The 16,530-nt window shown below is 36.3% G+C and overlaps 2 pseudogenes; one reads left to right on the top strand and one right to left on the bottom strand.

The window, feature by feature from the left end:
- Positions 1 to 6,743: 6,743 nt before the first annotated feature.
- LOC104847839 lies at positions 6,744 to 8,159 on the bottom strand (annotated as a pseudogene).
- Positions 8,160 to 14,484: 6,325 nt separating this feature from the next.
- On the top strand, positions 14,485 to 15,990 carry LOC104847829 (annotated as a pseudogene).
- The last annotated feature ends 540 nt before the right edge of the window (positions 15,991 to 16,530 follow it).

Raw genomic sequence — 16,530 nt, 5'->3', positions numbered from 1 at the left:
TTAAGTTTATTTGTACATTTTACGTATACAGTACAATTACATTCATTATTGGGATCTTGTACCTTTACATGACAGGTCTTGGTTCTCATTTTTTTATTCATACTTCTGTTTTGCTAAAACTTTGGATGTGTTCCTGGAAACACTGTCGTCTTTTGTGCTCTGTTCTTCATCTTACAAAATGACTTCCTTAGACTCTTTCTATGTTTTGTTCTTAGTTTGACGATACTTTTTCTGTTAAGCTTTCCCTGATTGCTTCCTCCTACTGTGTTAAATATTTCTGCTATTCACCCGGTGGCATGCTCCATGCCTTGGGAACAGAAGTTGAGATGGATATTGGTGTATTAGTTATTCTGGATCACTTCTAGTGGAAGTGATATAGGGGGAAAAAGATATAAATCCCAAACCTGCTACGTATCTGAATCACAAGTTCTTGTTCTCTAAAATCAAAGAATGAATTCTAAGAAAAATGGAGGTTAAGAGTGGGAAATATTTATTGAGAAAAAGAAAGCTTCTTTCTAAGAGAAGGTGTTATGGCCATGTCTAACAAAAAGAGAGATAGAAGGGGGACTGTAAAGTGGGTTGCCTGGGACCCTGTTTCCCAAAGGGTTTTTATGGAGCAAGCCATGAGGTGAGGCAGGTTCAAGGTGGGACAAAACAATAAGACCCAATGGAAAATTGCAAGGTGGACATGAGGTGGGGCAAAACCATGGCCAACCAATAAGATTATAATTACAGTCTTCAGGTAATATTGATTAAATGGGTATCAATTGGGAAAATAAGTCACATCCAAGGAATTTCCCATCTAGAATATCAATCACTGCTATCTAATTTTAGTGGAAAGAGTACGTATTTTCCCTTTTTATAATGCTAAAGAGTGAATGTGCCTTAATTGCCTTCCATCTTGAATCCTCACTGTGTTGGCTCCTCACTGTGTTGGCTCCTCACTGTGTTGGCTCCTTGAGGGCTGGGACCTTGAGGACTACCCTACCTAACTGCCTATACAATAATCTAATTAATTTACCTCTCTACGATAGAAGCAAAAAATCCAGGATTGATCAAGCTATGATATAGATACAATGAAGCCTCAGCTGACTTAGCAGCATGCTCTGAAATGAGTATTGTTCTGTTAGGCTAGAATAGCTGAACCTTGCTCCTTCCTCTTTGTCTTCTTGCTGAATGCAGGATGGCTTTGAAAGAATATGACTTTGCATCAAGCAGCTCACAGCAGCTGGAGCAGAGCCTGAAATTCCTGACAGCTGAAGTGTGGACAGCTGTCTCCTAATCACACACCTACAGCTGTTCAGCACGCCCCTCAGTGCAAGCAAATCTAGGCAGTGTATCAGCAGCGACCACACATTATACCAGAACACCATGCTATTGAGTGAGCTTCATCTGATTTGCTTTTTGATTGTTGGACTCTCAGCTTTCCATGAGGCTTATAAGAATGAAAAGCCCTGTCTTGCTCATGATTGTGTTCTCAGTATAGAGCATTGATTTGACACACAGTAGTTACTCAAGTAATATTTGTTTAGTCAATGGATCTGGGAATATATTTTCTGAACAGTTTTCCTGATGATTGCTGAACATTTCCTTTCATTTTTGCTCAGTTTTTTGTCTTGGTTTAGGATCATCCAAACATACTAACTACAGCATAGTTAAAAATAATAAATTTAGGGCAACACTGCCATTTACTTCTGGAGAAAACTTGAGATTTATAGAAATAAAAATGTTTACAAAATTGTACAGCATCTACAATGGAGAATTTATTTCAGACATAAGTACTTCAGGCAGTTTCCTGTGTTTCTGTCTGGTCTACCTGTCCTTCTCAATTACTAATTTCATTACATAGGAAAACCTTTTAATACCATCCAGAACACTGCTTTCACTCTTCCTGACTGAAAGAGGACATTCAGTAATAAACCATGAAATAGGTTGCCAAAAATCTCAGTCTAAGGATGTTTGCAGAAGTATTTTGTTCATTTCATGCAGTTTAGCATATGTGCTGCTGAAGCGAGCACCATTTCATACAATTTAGTAAAGCTGTTGCCAGCCCTTAAAACTGGCCAATTTCACATAATTTAGAGTTCCAATTACTTTTGAAAAAATATCAGACAGACTGGCAACCCTGTATAGACATTTCCATTTACCAAAAATTGGGGTAGAGGTTGTGTAATCAATTAGCTCTTTAGATAGGGCTTAAATCCACCATTTAGTTACTAGCACTCTGTATCACTTCCCACTCTCTTTAGATTTCCTCATGTAGGTTACTTGTAGATTCTTGTAGGTACAGAACTTAATTTTGAAGGGTAGCTCAGATAACAGATCTTGGAGAGGAGTCTTAGAAAGGGGTTTAGACAAAGACAACACCAGGGAAATTCAGAGAATCTCAGTGAGTTGATTAGGTTCATGAAAGCTACTACAAAATGGAGGTTTGCTCTTAAAGAACAATGAACAGCTTTACTAGGGCCTATTTCATTTTTGAAGTTGCTACAATGACATTTACTGATCACTCAGCAGAATGTTGGTTTTGTTAGGGGAGATTCCATGTTTGTTTTACTTGTATGTGACTAAAATGATCAATATCCTTGTAGGGAGTTATTGGGCATTATTCGAGAGCCCTGGTGATTAATAATGTCCTACAAAGTTTGTATCTCAGCTTCTCTTAGCTACTGACACATAAAATCCAGTAATTTCAATTTCATTTAAAAATGTTTGATCCACTTTTCACCAAACATCAAGCAATTCAGAACCTTTTGATAATGTATGGTTGATGGCTTTTATGTGTACTGTTCCACCACAGTTTCTCTTAATGCTTTTCTGTAGATGTATCATGAATGGTACAGACTTGTATTCTGGAAAAAAAACACATATCATATTTGTCTTGTTTTGCTTTTTTTTTAAATGTCAAAGTTGAATGAAAATGTTAAAAATCAAAGTGGAGAATAAAACCAACAATCATATTAAACAATAGTTTGATTTCACTTACAATTTTTTTTAACTTCTCTAAAATATTCACAGCAGGGGCTTTCATTTCACTTGCCTTCTCACCTCTAGATATCATCAGTTGGGAGTCCATGAAGTAAAGGAACAAACCCAATGGCTATTAAACCAATGTGGCTATCCTGAATTCTGATGCAAAAGATGTGATGGCCATATCTAACAAAATGCATACAGCTTGACTGACAGCCTTACATAAAGCTAAAATTACACTTTTCTTGAATGAAACAGGTTATAAACCACATATCTTCCTTCTTCCTTTCTGTCCATGCCACTAATTAGCATTCTTATGAAAAAAAATGTTAGAAATAGAATTGTTCTTCAAGCCAAGAAACATAAAAATGCAGGTGAGCTAAACAGTGAGGAAACCTAAACAGATCTGACTTTGACAAGGAACTACTGAATAGAGCCCTAACCTAGGACTAAAAACTCTGGAAGAACCTAGCTGGAAGGGGAGAAATTGGGATAAAGAAGTTGATATTGTGTCAACTAGAAGAAACATTTATATCTTAAATGAAGAAAATGACAGCAAAATGCAAATAGAGTAAAAATATCTTTATGCATGACACTGACACAGTGGGACAGGAACTTCATTCATTCAAGTATGGCCCTCCTACCTGTCATCCCATGAACCCTGTCTACAGAAGGCCCTCAGGAAACAAATCTTTTCCCAAAGCTTCACAGTTCTGGTTAGTGCCTGTTTAGAGGAGGCAGTCTTTAGAGAAGAGAAATTTCCTTAAATATTGCTAGTGCTGATAGATTTTCCATGGAATTAGCAGCCACCAGAAAGCAGATGGCTATTCCTTCAAGGGCCACTTGGAATTGGCCTTTACAGAATTTACTGCTCTTAGCGCAGCATGAGCACAGAATAGCAAATAAATGAAAAGAGCTTTCCTGACATGGTTTGTGTTTGCCACCTTATTTTATCATACTCTGGTGGGTTTTATAAACAATATATCTCTACTTAAAAATAATGATACTTGTTCTTAATTAGATGATTCAGTTCTAATGGTTACTCTTTAAGCCATGTGATTCTATTATTTTTTTATTGGTATATTTTAGATATACAATACAGTTACATTCATCATTGGGATCTTGCACCTTTCCATGACATAACTTGGTTCTTATTTTTTTCCCATTCTCCTAGCCTCGCTTCTCCTCTTTACCCTTTTCTATTTACAAAGACTTTGTTTTCATTTCTTTCCTTTTCTCTTATTTTTTCTCTTCCCATTTTACCTTTCCATTACCCCTCCCATTTGCCCGATAGCTTTAGAACTTTTCTTCCTATTATGAAATATTAATTATACATTTTGACACTTATTTACACTTTTAGTTTAACACACCAGTGTAACCATATGATATTTACACATATGTGTCTTATTAATTTCACATAAGACTGTATCCTCAGTGTACCTCCACTTAGTTATAAATGTCTCTAATTTCTTGTTCTTTATAGCTGAACGGTATTCCATTTTATAAGAAAAAGAAAACCACATCTTCTTTATCCAGGCTCCAGTTGGAGGGCGATTGGGCTGTTTCTAATTTTAGCTATTACAAACTGTGCTGCTAAGAACATGGGTGAGCATGTATCACTGTGGTATGATTGTTTTAATTATTTTGGAAATATATCCAGCAGGAGAATAGCTGGGTCAAATAGGACTTCCAATCTTAGTTGTTTAAGGTATCCCCATATTGATTTCCACAGTGGTTGCACCAGTTTGTACTCTCACCAACAATGGAAAAGTGTTCCTTTTTCACCACATCCTTGCCAGCATTAGTTATCAGTTGATTTTTCATAGCAGCCGTTCTCTCTGGGATGAGGTGGAATCTCAGTGCTGTTTTCATCTGCATCTCTTGAATGACCAGTGATGGTGACCTTTTTTTCATGTATTTATTTGCTGCTTTTAATTCTTTGAGAAATGTCTGTTCATTTCAGATGCCATTTTGAATTAGATCTTTTTATTTAGGGGGCCTGATTTTTTTGAGTTCTTTTATATTCTAGGTAGTAGACCTCTGCTGAGAAACAGCTAGTAAAATTTTTTTCCCACACTGTAGGCTGTCTCTTAGATCTGTGGTGGTTTTTCTTGTAGTGCAGAAGCTTTTTAATGAGATGAGATCCCAGTTGTTGATTCTTTATGCTAGTTCCCATGCTACTGAGGGTTTGTTCATGAAGTCTTTCCCTATGCCAATGTCTTCAAGAGTGCTACCTAGCTTATGTTCCAAAAAGTTTAGTGTTCTGTTTTAATATTTAGATCTTTAATCCACTTGGATTTTAATTTAGTGCATGGTGAAAGATAAGGGTCCAGTTTTCATCTTTGGCAGGTTGAGATCCAGTTTTTCCAACACCATTCATTAAAGAGACTATCTTGCCTGCAGTGAGGATGGTCAGCTCCTGTGTCAAAGATCAAGGAGCTGAGTACATCTGGAGTTGTTTTTGTATCTTCCAATCTGTTCCACTGATCCTCAAGTCTGTTTCTTTACCAGTACCATGCTGTTTTTATTACAGTGGCTTTGTAGTATAGTTTCAAGTTGAGGATTGTGATACCCCGTGCCATGTCTCTGTTTACTAGAATGGCTTTTGCTATTCTAGGTCTCTTCTGGTTCCAAATGAATTTTTGCATTGTTTTCTCTGGTTTTGTGAGATATACTGTTAGTATTTCAATCAGGATTGCATTGAATCTGTATAGCAGTTTTGGAAGTATGGCCATTTTCACTATATTGGTTCTTCCTACTTAGGAACAAGGGATATCTTTCCATTTTCTTATATTCTCTTTGATCCCCTTTTTCAGACTGTTGTAGTTCTCAGTTTAGAGGTCTTTTGCTTCCTTTGTTAGATATTTAAAAATCTTATTGAGATCTTGATACTTTTTAAGTATATAGTAAGTTACACTCATCATTGGGATCTTGTACCTTTATGTGACAGATCTTGGTTTTCATTTTCCCCCATACCCCTGCCCTCCCTTCACCATCTCTACCCTCCCCTATTTACAAAGACTTTGTTTCCTTTTCTCATATTTTTTCTTGTCTCCCTTTTCCCTTCCCCTGCCCTTCCCACTTCCCCTACAATCCTTTGTTAGATTGATTCCTAGATATTTCTTTTTTTTTTAGGATGCTACTGTGAAAGGGATTGTTTCCCTAATTTCTCTCTCAGTGAGTCTGTAATTTGTGTACAAGAAGGCTATTGATTTTTGAGTGTTGATGTTGTATCCAGCTACTCCACTGAATATGTCAGTTAAATCTAGAAGTCTTTTGGTGGAGTTTTTTGGGTCTTCTATGTAGAGCATCATATCTTCAATGCTATTATTTTTGATAATGAGGTGCTTTGTCTGAAATATGTAGATCCTTTGATGTTAGGTTAGAAAATGTTTTTCTTTTTTTCCATAAAGTATTGCCATTTACCTGAACAGATTTACATATTCAGACTTTGATCACACAGGGAGCAATCAAGAATTGTGGCAGAAGGACATGAAAGACATGGTGAGAACAGAAAGGACATGGTGAAAATAAAAACCACAGGACTGTTCATTACCATCTGAGGGAAGAGACAGAGGATAGCCATTCTTTACTCATGGGCAGAGTTCACAGTTTAACTAATTGTACAAAGAAGTTAGCTGATTGGATTGTTTTTCAAACAGGATTTAAAACATAGCTCTTCCAGATATGTTCTTAAAGACCTACAGACAGCTACTATGATCATTTCATCAGAAAGATGTATGTAGGAATGACACCATGAAGGCTGTGAGACATCACTGCTGAGGATATTTTGAGAATCTTCATGTTCTGATGCTGCCATGATTGCTAAACATGAGATGAGGGTCAAGAAATGATGAAATATGACATGTTTGCCCAGAACAAGTCTGTAACATCATTAACCAATAGTTCATTTTTCCTAAAAGCTCTGAGCTATAATTTTAGCAATGTCAGTGATTTGATCTGAGTCTGCAGTCAGTTTATCAGCTTCTACAAACACTTGCAGGTCATCAAATGATAGTTCTATAAATTCCACAGTTTTGACATCATCCTAAAAAAACAGTTCATAATTACAGTTTGGGGAACTTTGAGATGTTCCACTTTGGGTAGGTGACATTGTGGTTTTCTCCTTGATAGTTCATCAGAATATTTGATTACTGCCACCTCTCAATATGAATAATAAGGACTTTGCATTAATCTGTGTCTTATTCAGGTTATAACCAGTGATGTCCAAAATAGTAGGTTGACACAAACATCATGCTTATCTCATTTGGTTTGATTCCAGGTCCTTGGACCATCAAAAGAAGTTTGTCAGCTGTCTTTTTTCTGTTGGTAAAGAGAACTGTCCTGTGTGATAGTCACTGGCTGAGATTTAAAAAAAAGTTGTCAGTTGTTCATTGGTAAAAGTCTAAGATTTCTTAGACAAAAAAAAAGATTTATGTGTTCTGAGCTCCCCAGTGAATTCCCATGCCTTGATCTGTTTCTCCAGAAGTTCATAAACTGAGAGCAGTTTGCCACCTTTTCCTAAATGCATTATCTAATAACTGTATTGAGGAATTAGTCATTTGTGTCTTGGCATGCATAATTAGTTATTACCTATTCATTTCATAGATGTTGAAATACTTGTTTCTTGGTGCAAAGATATGCTAAAAAGTCTTATGCTCTTGAAGTGCATATGTCAAAGGCTGATGAGATGCTGAAGTGGAGATCATCCTGAAGAGCAATTCAAAGGTGGATTTTAGTCCAGGAAGCCCAAGGAGACATCTGCCAGAATAACTGTCTGTCTGGAGTTTTCATCATTCTTCCATGCCTTCCTGATGATAGAGAGGGTGTAATTATAATTTCTAGAATACTTTTGCAAAGTACACCAGTAACTCTAGCCCAGAGAAACATGTTCCCATTCACCTAAATCCAGGGGTACATATTCGTTTAAATTTTTCACTGCAAAAAAGGTTTGGTAACCACAAATGGACCTGAGTAGTGGTGGGAAAGTGTTTGATCCTGGGTCTTCTGCCAAGACATGCTCCTATAGTTTTCCTCGTATGTGTGGTTTACAGGATGATTATTATGTGGATACTTCCCTGTCAGGATACTGGCTCTGCTTGGGCAATAAAGAGAGCTTGATACACAAGTGCTGGAGAAAGTCATCCCATCTCTCTAACAAGAGCCTTGGTTTTCTTTAGTGGTATCATGCTACATGCTACCAAGTACTTTTTCCTAATTGTCAGTGAAGACTGGTACTTGAAGCCCTGGGGCAGTCACTCAGCAGGAGGGTCAGTTATGGTGTTGGGCTACAGGCCTTACCAGGGGCCATCTAGGGCCACAGGTAGAAGCTGCATGGCAGGGGGTGCTCTGAGGAGACCTCAAAGTGGTGGAAAGACCTGCAAGTGACCAAAGGGCCAGAGCCCTAAGAGTTGCAGAAGAAAAGGTGGTCCTTGTTAGGCTTTACTGTTTATCAGTCACACTTCTCCTCTATTCCACTGCAGTGAAATGAGTTTCATGGTACCTAGGAATCCATTTTGTGAGAAAAAAATAGATAACTAATGTTAAATTCAGAGTTAAAATATTTTTATGATTTAGGGGGCACTAATATGTCTGTACTGTCATGTACTTTACCTAGCCCATTTTAATAAGTAGGTGAAAGACCAGTTATCAAGGTGATGATTTGAAACTAAACAAACATTTATTTTATTAACCAATAAAACCATTAATAAAGTGGAATTTATGTAGGTCCATTAATATTCATGAAATATCTATGATGAAAATTAACTCATTAAGAGGGCTTCATCTTAATGTGATCTTTACATTGAATTGCACACAGAAGGCACACAAACAAATTCTGAACCTGAACATGGTTGGGAAGGTAAATCTGTAAAAATTTTGTTTCTTTTTATCAAAATAAAGCAGAAATCATTTCTATTTCCAAATCTTCAATTCTCAGTTATCTATACTAGTATTTATTTTCGCTAGAATGGTACTTTAATATTAGCTTTGGAAATTCAATGTAGTTTAAAAAAGGTAGTTTAAATCAGAATAACACATTATGAACTTAAATTGAAAAAGATATACATATATAATAACAAAGTTCACAGTGGCATATAATGCACAGAAAACTTTTTAGTAAAATAAGAGAGGAATTAGTAGACATAAAAGAAATTTTATAGATAAAATTTAAAACAGGGGCCCACAGAGGTTATGGAAGTTGGGAGAATCTGGACTCCTTCCTGGGTTTCTTAGATTTTCTTAGATGTCTATTCTCTTAAGTTCTTCAATTAATGGCAGAGGCCTAGCTTTTGATTTATATTGGTAGAGCCCATTCTTTCAACTTTCATCCTTCAGATATTTTTTAGCTACTCTAAAAAGTTCAGAGACCCAAATCTAGGCCGAAATACTTTCATATCTTTGATTTGAATTCTTTAGGAGCAGAAATTCTAGATACTCTTTCATGGATGCTCTCTGTCCCTTGACAATGGGCATGACTGATTCAGCACCATTAGGTATAACAAAAGAAAAAAAATTCTGTTAGCTATGTGTTGAAATTTAAAAAAAAGCAAAACATAGTGCTCAAAGTGACCTACACTTTTAATCCCAGTATTCTGGGAGGCTGAGGCAAGAGGACTGTAAACGTGAACCCAGCCTGAACAACTTAGTGTCTTAGCAGACCTTGTGTCAAAAAAAAAAAAAAAAAAAAAAAAAAAAAAGACAGACTGTGGCTGTAGCTCAGTGGGAAGGCCCTGGGTTTAATTCCTAGGGTTCAGGAATGGGGTGGAGGATATGTAGGACCATGGAGGGCAGGAAAAAAAAGAAAAGAAAAAACTATAGAAAAATCAAATCAGACAATTCTTTGTTTTTTGTTTTTAATTGAGATAATTGGTAGGGGAAAGGTAATAAAGGCAAATCAGACAATTCTATCCACTCTAAAATTCTCCTAGATATTTCTTATAAAATGTTAAGATGACCTTGGAAGTACTAAAATAGTTAATTTGTCTCTAACCCATGGCAGATCAAAACAGCTGACATACTTCACTGATTGAAACCCAGTTTACTGTGGTTTTCATATGTACCATATTACATCACCTCAAAGGCTTTGGTTCTTCAGAAAATATCAAAGGCTGTGATGCTTTAAAATATGTCTATAAAGTCATTGAAAGTACTCATATAAAGAAGTGGCACTTAATTCTACTTTCTCCTGAGTGTCTCTGGAATTAGTGACCCACTGTAAATAAGTAAGGCAGAAGTAGTAGTATGCAACTCTGAGACTAGTTTATACAGGCATTAGAACTTTCATCTTATTCTTTCACTTCAGTGGTTTTGGAAGAGAGAAGCTGCTTTGTCAGGTGGGGCCTGTGGAGAGGTTCATGTGATGAGAAACGGCTGCTAACCAAGTTCCTCTGGAAGCTGAGGCTTCCTGTGAATAGCAATGGGACTGAGTGACCTTGCAAGTGAACCTTACATCTCCACCCAAGTCTTCAGAATTCAGCAGCCCTGGCTTTCATCTTGCCTATAACCTCATGAGGCCCTGAGCCAGAACCACTCTGTTAAATGACTCCCCAGTTCCTAAGCAACAGAAATTGTAAGAGATAATAATGTTTATAGTTTTAAGATGCCAATTTCAGGAATAATTTGTTACACAGCAATGGATAGCTAACTCAAGCACATAGACAGGTCTGTAATGGTAAAAATGATACTTTTTCTATAGGTAATAATCTCATAGGTTGCAAACACTCATTTTGTTTCTAGTTTATGAAGGAAAAGACTGCACAGTCTCCGGACTTGTTTTTCCTAGTCTGGCATGAACTACTAAGTACACTCTGCCCTCAATCCTTAAATGTCAAGAAGGATGTACTTTGTCAGAAACAGAATTTCAGTTGCCCACATTTATGAACTTGTAAAGAAAGGAGACCAAAATATGAAACTTTTTCATGTATAAGGTACAATATTTCTGGCTTCCCAGAAAAATATTTGTTAAGTTACCTCCAGAAGGGCTCTTCTGTTAATACATTTTTAAATGAGAAAAATAAAGCCCATTCAGAATTACTTTTCGATGAACTTATTGGTGTAAGTTCTTGGACAAATAAAAGAGCAATGTCTTAATCAATAAAATTTTTATTATATAACCTGATAGAAATTCTTATCTATTTTAGGTAAAATGACATTGAATATAAGGAAACTGGTAAACAAGTATATATTTCAACACTATAAGTGCACATGGGCATGTGTGTAATCTCAATTTTGCTGCAGGTATAAATCTGAAGACATTAAAATCACATTAACTTGAAGGTAGCTATTATTGTTCAATCTGATCCTATTTCTTTTTTCTTCTTCAGTAATGAAAACCAGGCAAAGGATGATTTCATTGCTTTGAGTAGACACTGATGAAGACACTGATGTGAAACATTTTCAGCGCAAACATTTGTAAGTCATACTGAATTTTGTTAATATGACATGTCAAGCAATAAGTTAGAATAAACTAAAAAAAGTGCCACAGGAATGGTCATTTAAATTTAAATTAACAAATTTAAGTTTTTATTTGAGCCAAAGGCACAGCAACCTTTATTTAGAATTTGACCTTTTGAGAAGAATTAAAGTTTTATTACATGTGGATTTAATTTTTTTTATTTTCTTAAAAAAAGGAAGTGGCTAGGCTAATCTTTTATGAAAGCAGAATGTGAAGGGAGGCATTAACATGATAAATATTAGTTTTGTTTCTTCTGTGAAATACATGTACAATAAAAAGTGCTCTAGGGAGGAAAGCCCCACTGTTTCCACAAATGTGATCTCATAGTGATCTTTGATGCTGAAACTTTAATAACATCTACAGACACATTTTATTTCTTCTGTTTCCACTTTGGGAACATTTACAGAGGTCAATGAAATTTTACTAAGTTCAACTCCATTTTACTTGAAAACATTCATTGATTGCCTTGGATAATAAATCAGTAAATTTTAACAAGAGTGATTGGCTTTTCTATTACATTTGTTTGTTTGTTTGTTTATATTTTGGTTTTTTGAGAAAGGGTCTAACTATGTAGTTAAGACTGACCTGGAACTCATTACATAGGCTGGTATCAAACTCACAGTGATCCTCCTACCTTAGCCTCCTGAGTGCTTGGATTAGAGATGTGCACCACCACACCCAGCTTCTACTAATTTGTAATGCAAATGACATATGTCAGACTTACTGTAGCAACACTGACAAAACTACTGTACCTGAGAACTTTGAAACTCTGCCCTAAATATACCCTTAAATTTTTCATGTTCTTTAGGCAAATATTAGTTCTTCATTATTTTTATTTATGAGGCAAAATGTTTATTGGTACATTTTAGTTTGAAGTTAAGGAGAAGTCCCCCTATGTTTTTTTTTATTGAGTTTATTGGTACATTTTAGGTATACAGTATAGTTACATTCATCATTGGGATCTTCTACTTTTACATGACAGGTCTTGGGTCTCATTTTTTTCCCTTCTCCCTGCCTTCCCTTCACCACACCCAACCCTCCCCATTTACAAACACTTTATTTCCATTTTTTCATTTTCTGATATTTCTTCTTTTCCCTATTACCTTTCCCCTACCCTTCCCACTTTCCCTACACCTTTAGCCCTTTTCTTCCTATTTCACATTGTCAATTATATCATTAGGATCTTATGTACCATTATGTACCATTTTTCACACCAGAGAAACTATTCAATATTTACACATGTCTGACTTATTTATTTCACTTAGGAGTATATCCTCAATACATATCCATTTTCCTATGAATGGATCTAATTTCTCATTCTTTATGACTGAATAGTATTCCATTTTACAGAAAAAACACATCCTTATCCCGTCTCCAACTGATGGGCAAATGGGCTGTTTCCAAGTTTTAGCTACTACAAACTGTGCTGCTATAAACATAAGTGTGCATATATCACTGTGATATGATTTTTTTAATTCTTTTGGAAAGATACCCAACAGAGGGGTGGCTGGGTCAAATGGAACCTCTATTCCCAGCTCTTTGAGGTATTTCTGTATTGATTTCCATAGTGGTTGCACTAGTCTGCACTCCCACCAACAATGGAGAAGGTTTCCTTTCTCCCCACAACCCAGCCAACATTGTTATTGGTTGATATCTTGCTAGCAGCCACTCTTTGTGGGGTGAGGTGGAATCTCAGTGTTTTTATCTGCATCTCTGGAATGACCAGTGATGTGGAACATTTTTTCATATATTTACTTGCTGCTTTTATTTCTTTGTCTGAGAAATGTCTGTCCATTTTAGATGCCCATTTTTGAATCAGGTCTTCATATTTGGGGGACTGATGGTTTTGATTTCTTTACGTATTCTAGATAAGAGTCCTTTGTTGGAGGAACAGCTGGTAAAATTTTTTTTCCCACATTGTAGGTTGTCTCTTAGTTCTATTGATGGTTTCTTTTGCAGTGTAGAAGCTTTATAATAAGTTGAGATCCCTGTTGTTGATTCTTTATGCTAGTTCCTGTGCTACTGAGGATTTGTTCATAAAATCTTTTCCTATGTCAATGTCTTCAAGAGTTCTGCCTAACTTATTTTCCAGCAAGTTTAGTGTTTATGTTTTAATATTTAGATCTTCAATCCACTTGGATTTTAACTTAGTGCATGGTGAAAGATAAGGGTCCAGTTTTAATCTTTGGCAGGTTGAGATCCAGTTTTTCTAATAACATTCATTAAAGAGACTATCTTGCCTCCAGTGAGGATGGTTGGCTCCTTTGTCAAAGATCAAGTAGCTGAGTACATCTGGAGTTGTTTTTGTATCTTCCAATCTTTTCCACTGATCATCAGGTCTGTTTCTTTGCCAGTACTTTGCTGTTTTTATCACAGTGGCTTTGTAGTATAGTTTCAAATTGGGAATTGTAATACATGTTTCTGTTGCCTAGGGTGGCTTTTGCTGTTGTAGGTCTCTTCTGGTTCCAAATGAATTTTTGGATTCTTTTTTCTAATTCTGTGAAATATAATGTTGTAATTTCAATCGCAGTTGCATTGAATCTGTATATCAGTTTTGGTAGTATGGCCATTTTCACTATGTTGATTCTTTCTACCCAGGAGCAGGGGATAGTCCTGCTATATTTATTAGAAGTGCTTGTAGTGATGCACCATAGTTGTCTTTAGAGGACTAAGCAGTACATTCCCAAATTCACTATCTTCCTTCTACAAATCATCCTCAGAAATCTCACACAATTAAATATTTGAAAGCAGAATGAATGAAAAATCTAAAAAACATATTATATATATATGATGTATAAATTGATCATATATATGTATAAATTTAACACATCTCGACTAAGTCAGCAGCAGTCATTTAGTGATTCTTATTTAAGGTAAGTATCTGTTATATACTTTATGTTAACAATGTAGTTTATATTAAAATTAGAGTAACAGGAGGTCTTCAGGACAGCTGGGTTCGCTGTGGTGGCCTCTGACAGGGCCCTGCATGTAGGTTTGGGGTTTGTTGCCAGTTTTCGGTAAAGATAGGCTGGGTTGTAAGGCGCCAGTTATACAGAACAATGCAGTATATGACAGAGTCCACCACTGCTCTGGATACATCTTCTGCTGTGAGTGTGGTGTCCCAATTAGTCCAAATCCTGCCAATATTTGTGTGGCATGTTTGCGAAGTAAAGTAGACATCAGCCAAGGTATTCCAAAACAAGTGTCGATTTCTTTCTGCAAGCAACGTCAAAGATATTTTCAGCCACCAGGAACTTGGGTACAGTGTGCTTTAGAATCCAGGGAACTTCTTGCTCTGTGTTTGAAAAAAATTAAAGCCCCTCTGAGTAAGGTACGGCTTGTAGACGCAGACTTTATTTGGATTGAGCCCCATTCTAAGAGACTGAAAGTTAAATTGACTATTCAGAAGGAGGTGATGAATGATGCTATCCTTCAGCAAGTGTTTGTTGTAGATTATGTTGTTCAATCCCAAATGTGTGGAGATTGCCACAGGATAGAAGCTAAGGATTTCTGGAAGGCTGTGGTTCAAGTCCAGCAAAAGACATTGCACAAAAAAACCTTCTATTATCTGGAGCAGTTGATTCTAAAATATGGAGTGCATCAGAATACACTTTGTATCAAGGACATTCATGATGGTCTGGATTTCTATTATTCCTCAAAACAACATGCTCAGAATATGGTAGAATTTCTTCAGTGTACAGTTCCCTGTAGATACAAAGCATCACAAAACTGATCTCTCAGGATATCCACAGTAACACATACAATTACAAAAGCACTTTTTCTGTGGAAATTGTTCCAATATGTAAGGATAATGTTGTTTGTCTGTCTCCAAAACTGGCACAAACCCTGGGAAATATGAACCAGATAGGTGTGTGTATTCGAGTAACCAGTGCAGTCCACCTCATTGATCCAAATACCTTGCAAGTTGCAGATATTGATGGGAGCACTTTCTGGAGTCATCCTTTCAATAGTTTATGCCATCCCAAACAGCTGGAAGAGTTTGTTGTGATGGATTGCAGCATAGTCCGAGATCTCAAATGCAGTGCAGGTGCCGGAGTCATAGCCAAAACGCATACCCTTGGGGAAGTCTGGGTACAGAAAACATCTGAAATACAGATAAACAGTATTTTTGTCGCACTCATTTGGGACATCTTCTAAATCCTGGAGACCTAGCATTGGGATTTGATTTGGCCAGCTGTAATTTAAATGATGAGCATGTCAACAAAATGAACTCAGATAAAATTCCAGATGTGGTATTAATCAAGAAGAGCTAAGACCGTACCAAACGTCAGCATCATAGAAACTGGAACCTGAAAGAGCTTGCGAGAGATAGAGAAAATATGGATACAGATGATAAAAGGCAATACCAAGATTTTCTTGAAGATCTTGAAGAAAATGAGGCAATTAGAAAAAACATCAACGTTTACAGAGATTCAACTATCCCTATAGAAAGTGACACAGATGATGAAGGAGCACCTCGAATTAGTCTGGCTGAGATGCTTGAAGACCTTCATATTTCCCAAGATGCCACTTATCAAGAAGGTGGTGCAGCTATGATGACATAATGAGATCATGTGTAGCCTTTGCATATTATTTTGATTGCTCAAAGCACTGAAGGGTTTGATGTTTTGGAACTTTATAGATAATAAAAGATTAGGGAGAATTCACTTCCAGTGTTTAGGCCATTTTGTGCATGTAGTTTTATCACTTTGATTTTATTTAAGGCCCCATATTTTTACATATCTAACGCTAGATATAAAAGCTCAAAAATGGAGATTAATTTTGTATTACCTAAATATTCAAACATAAAATAATCTTTTACATTAAAAAAATTAGAATAACATAATGTGAAATGAATTTGCTTATATTTCTTTTTTTAGGCAGTATCCAGGATTGAACTCAGGACCTTGAGCCTGTGAGGCAGGCAGTGGTACCACTGGGCTAGTTCCTGTCTTAGGAAAGTACATTTCTGTTAATTTGATTATAAAAATGGATGGGATTTTAAAAAGAAATATATGGCACAAGCTTTTTTATTAATTAATTTTATGGGTACAATAGAAATATACATAATGATTGCATTCACCAAAGGGGGTTTTACCCACATA

This window comes from Fukomys damarensis, unplaced genomic scaffold, assembly GCF_012274545.1.
Source record: "Fukomys damarensis isolate Sample0158 unplaced genomic scaffold, DMR_v1.0_HiC HiC_scaffold_30, whole genome shotgun sequence".
In the NCBI taxonomy this organism is placed as follows: domain Eukaryota; kingdom Metazoa; phylum Chordata; class Mammalia; order Rodentia; family Bathyergidae; genus Fukomys; species Fukomys damarensis.
Note: the sequence above shows the minus strand (reverse complement) of the source record. Positions and strands in the feature narration are given on the sequence as shown.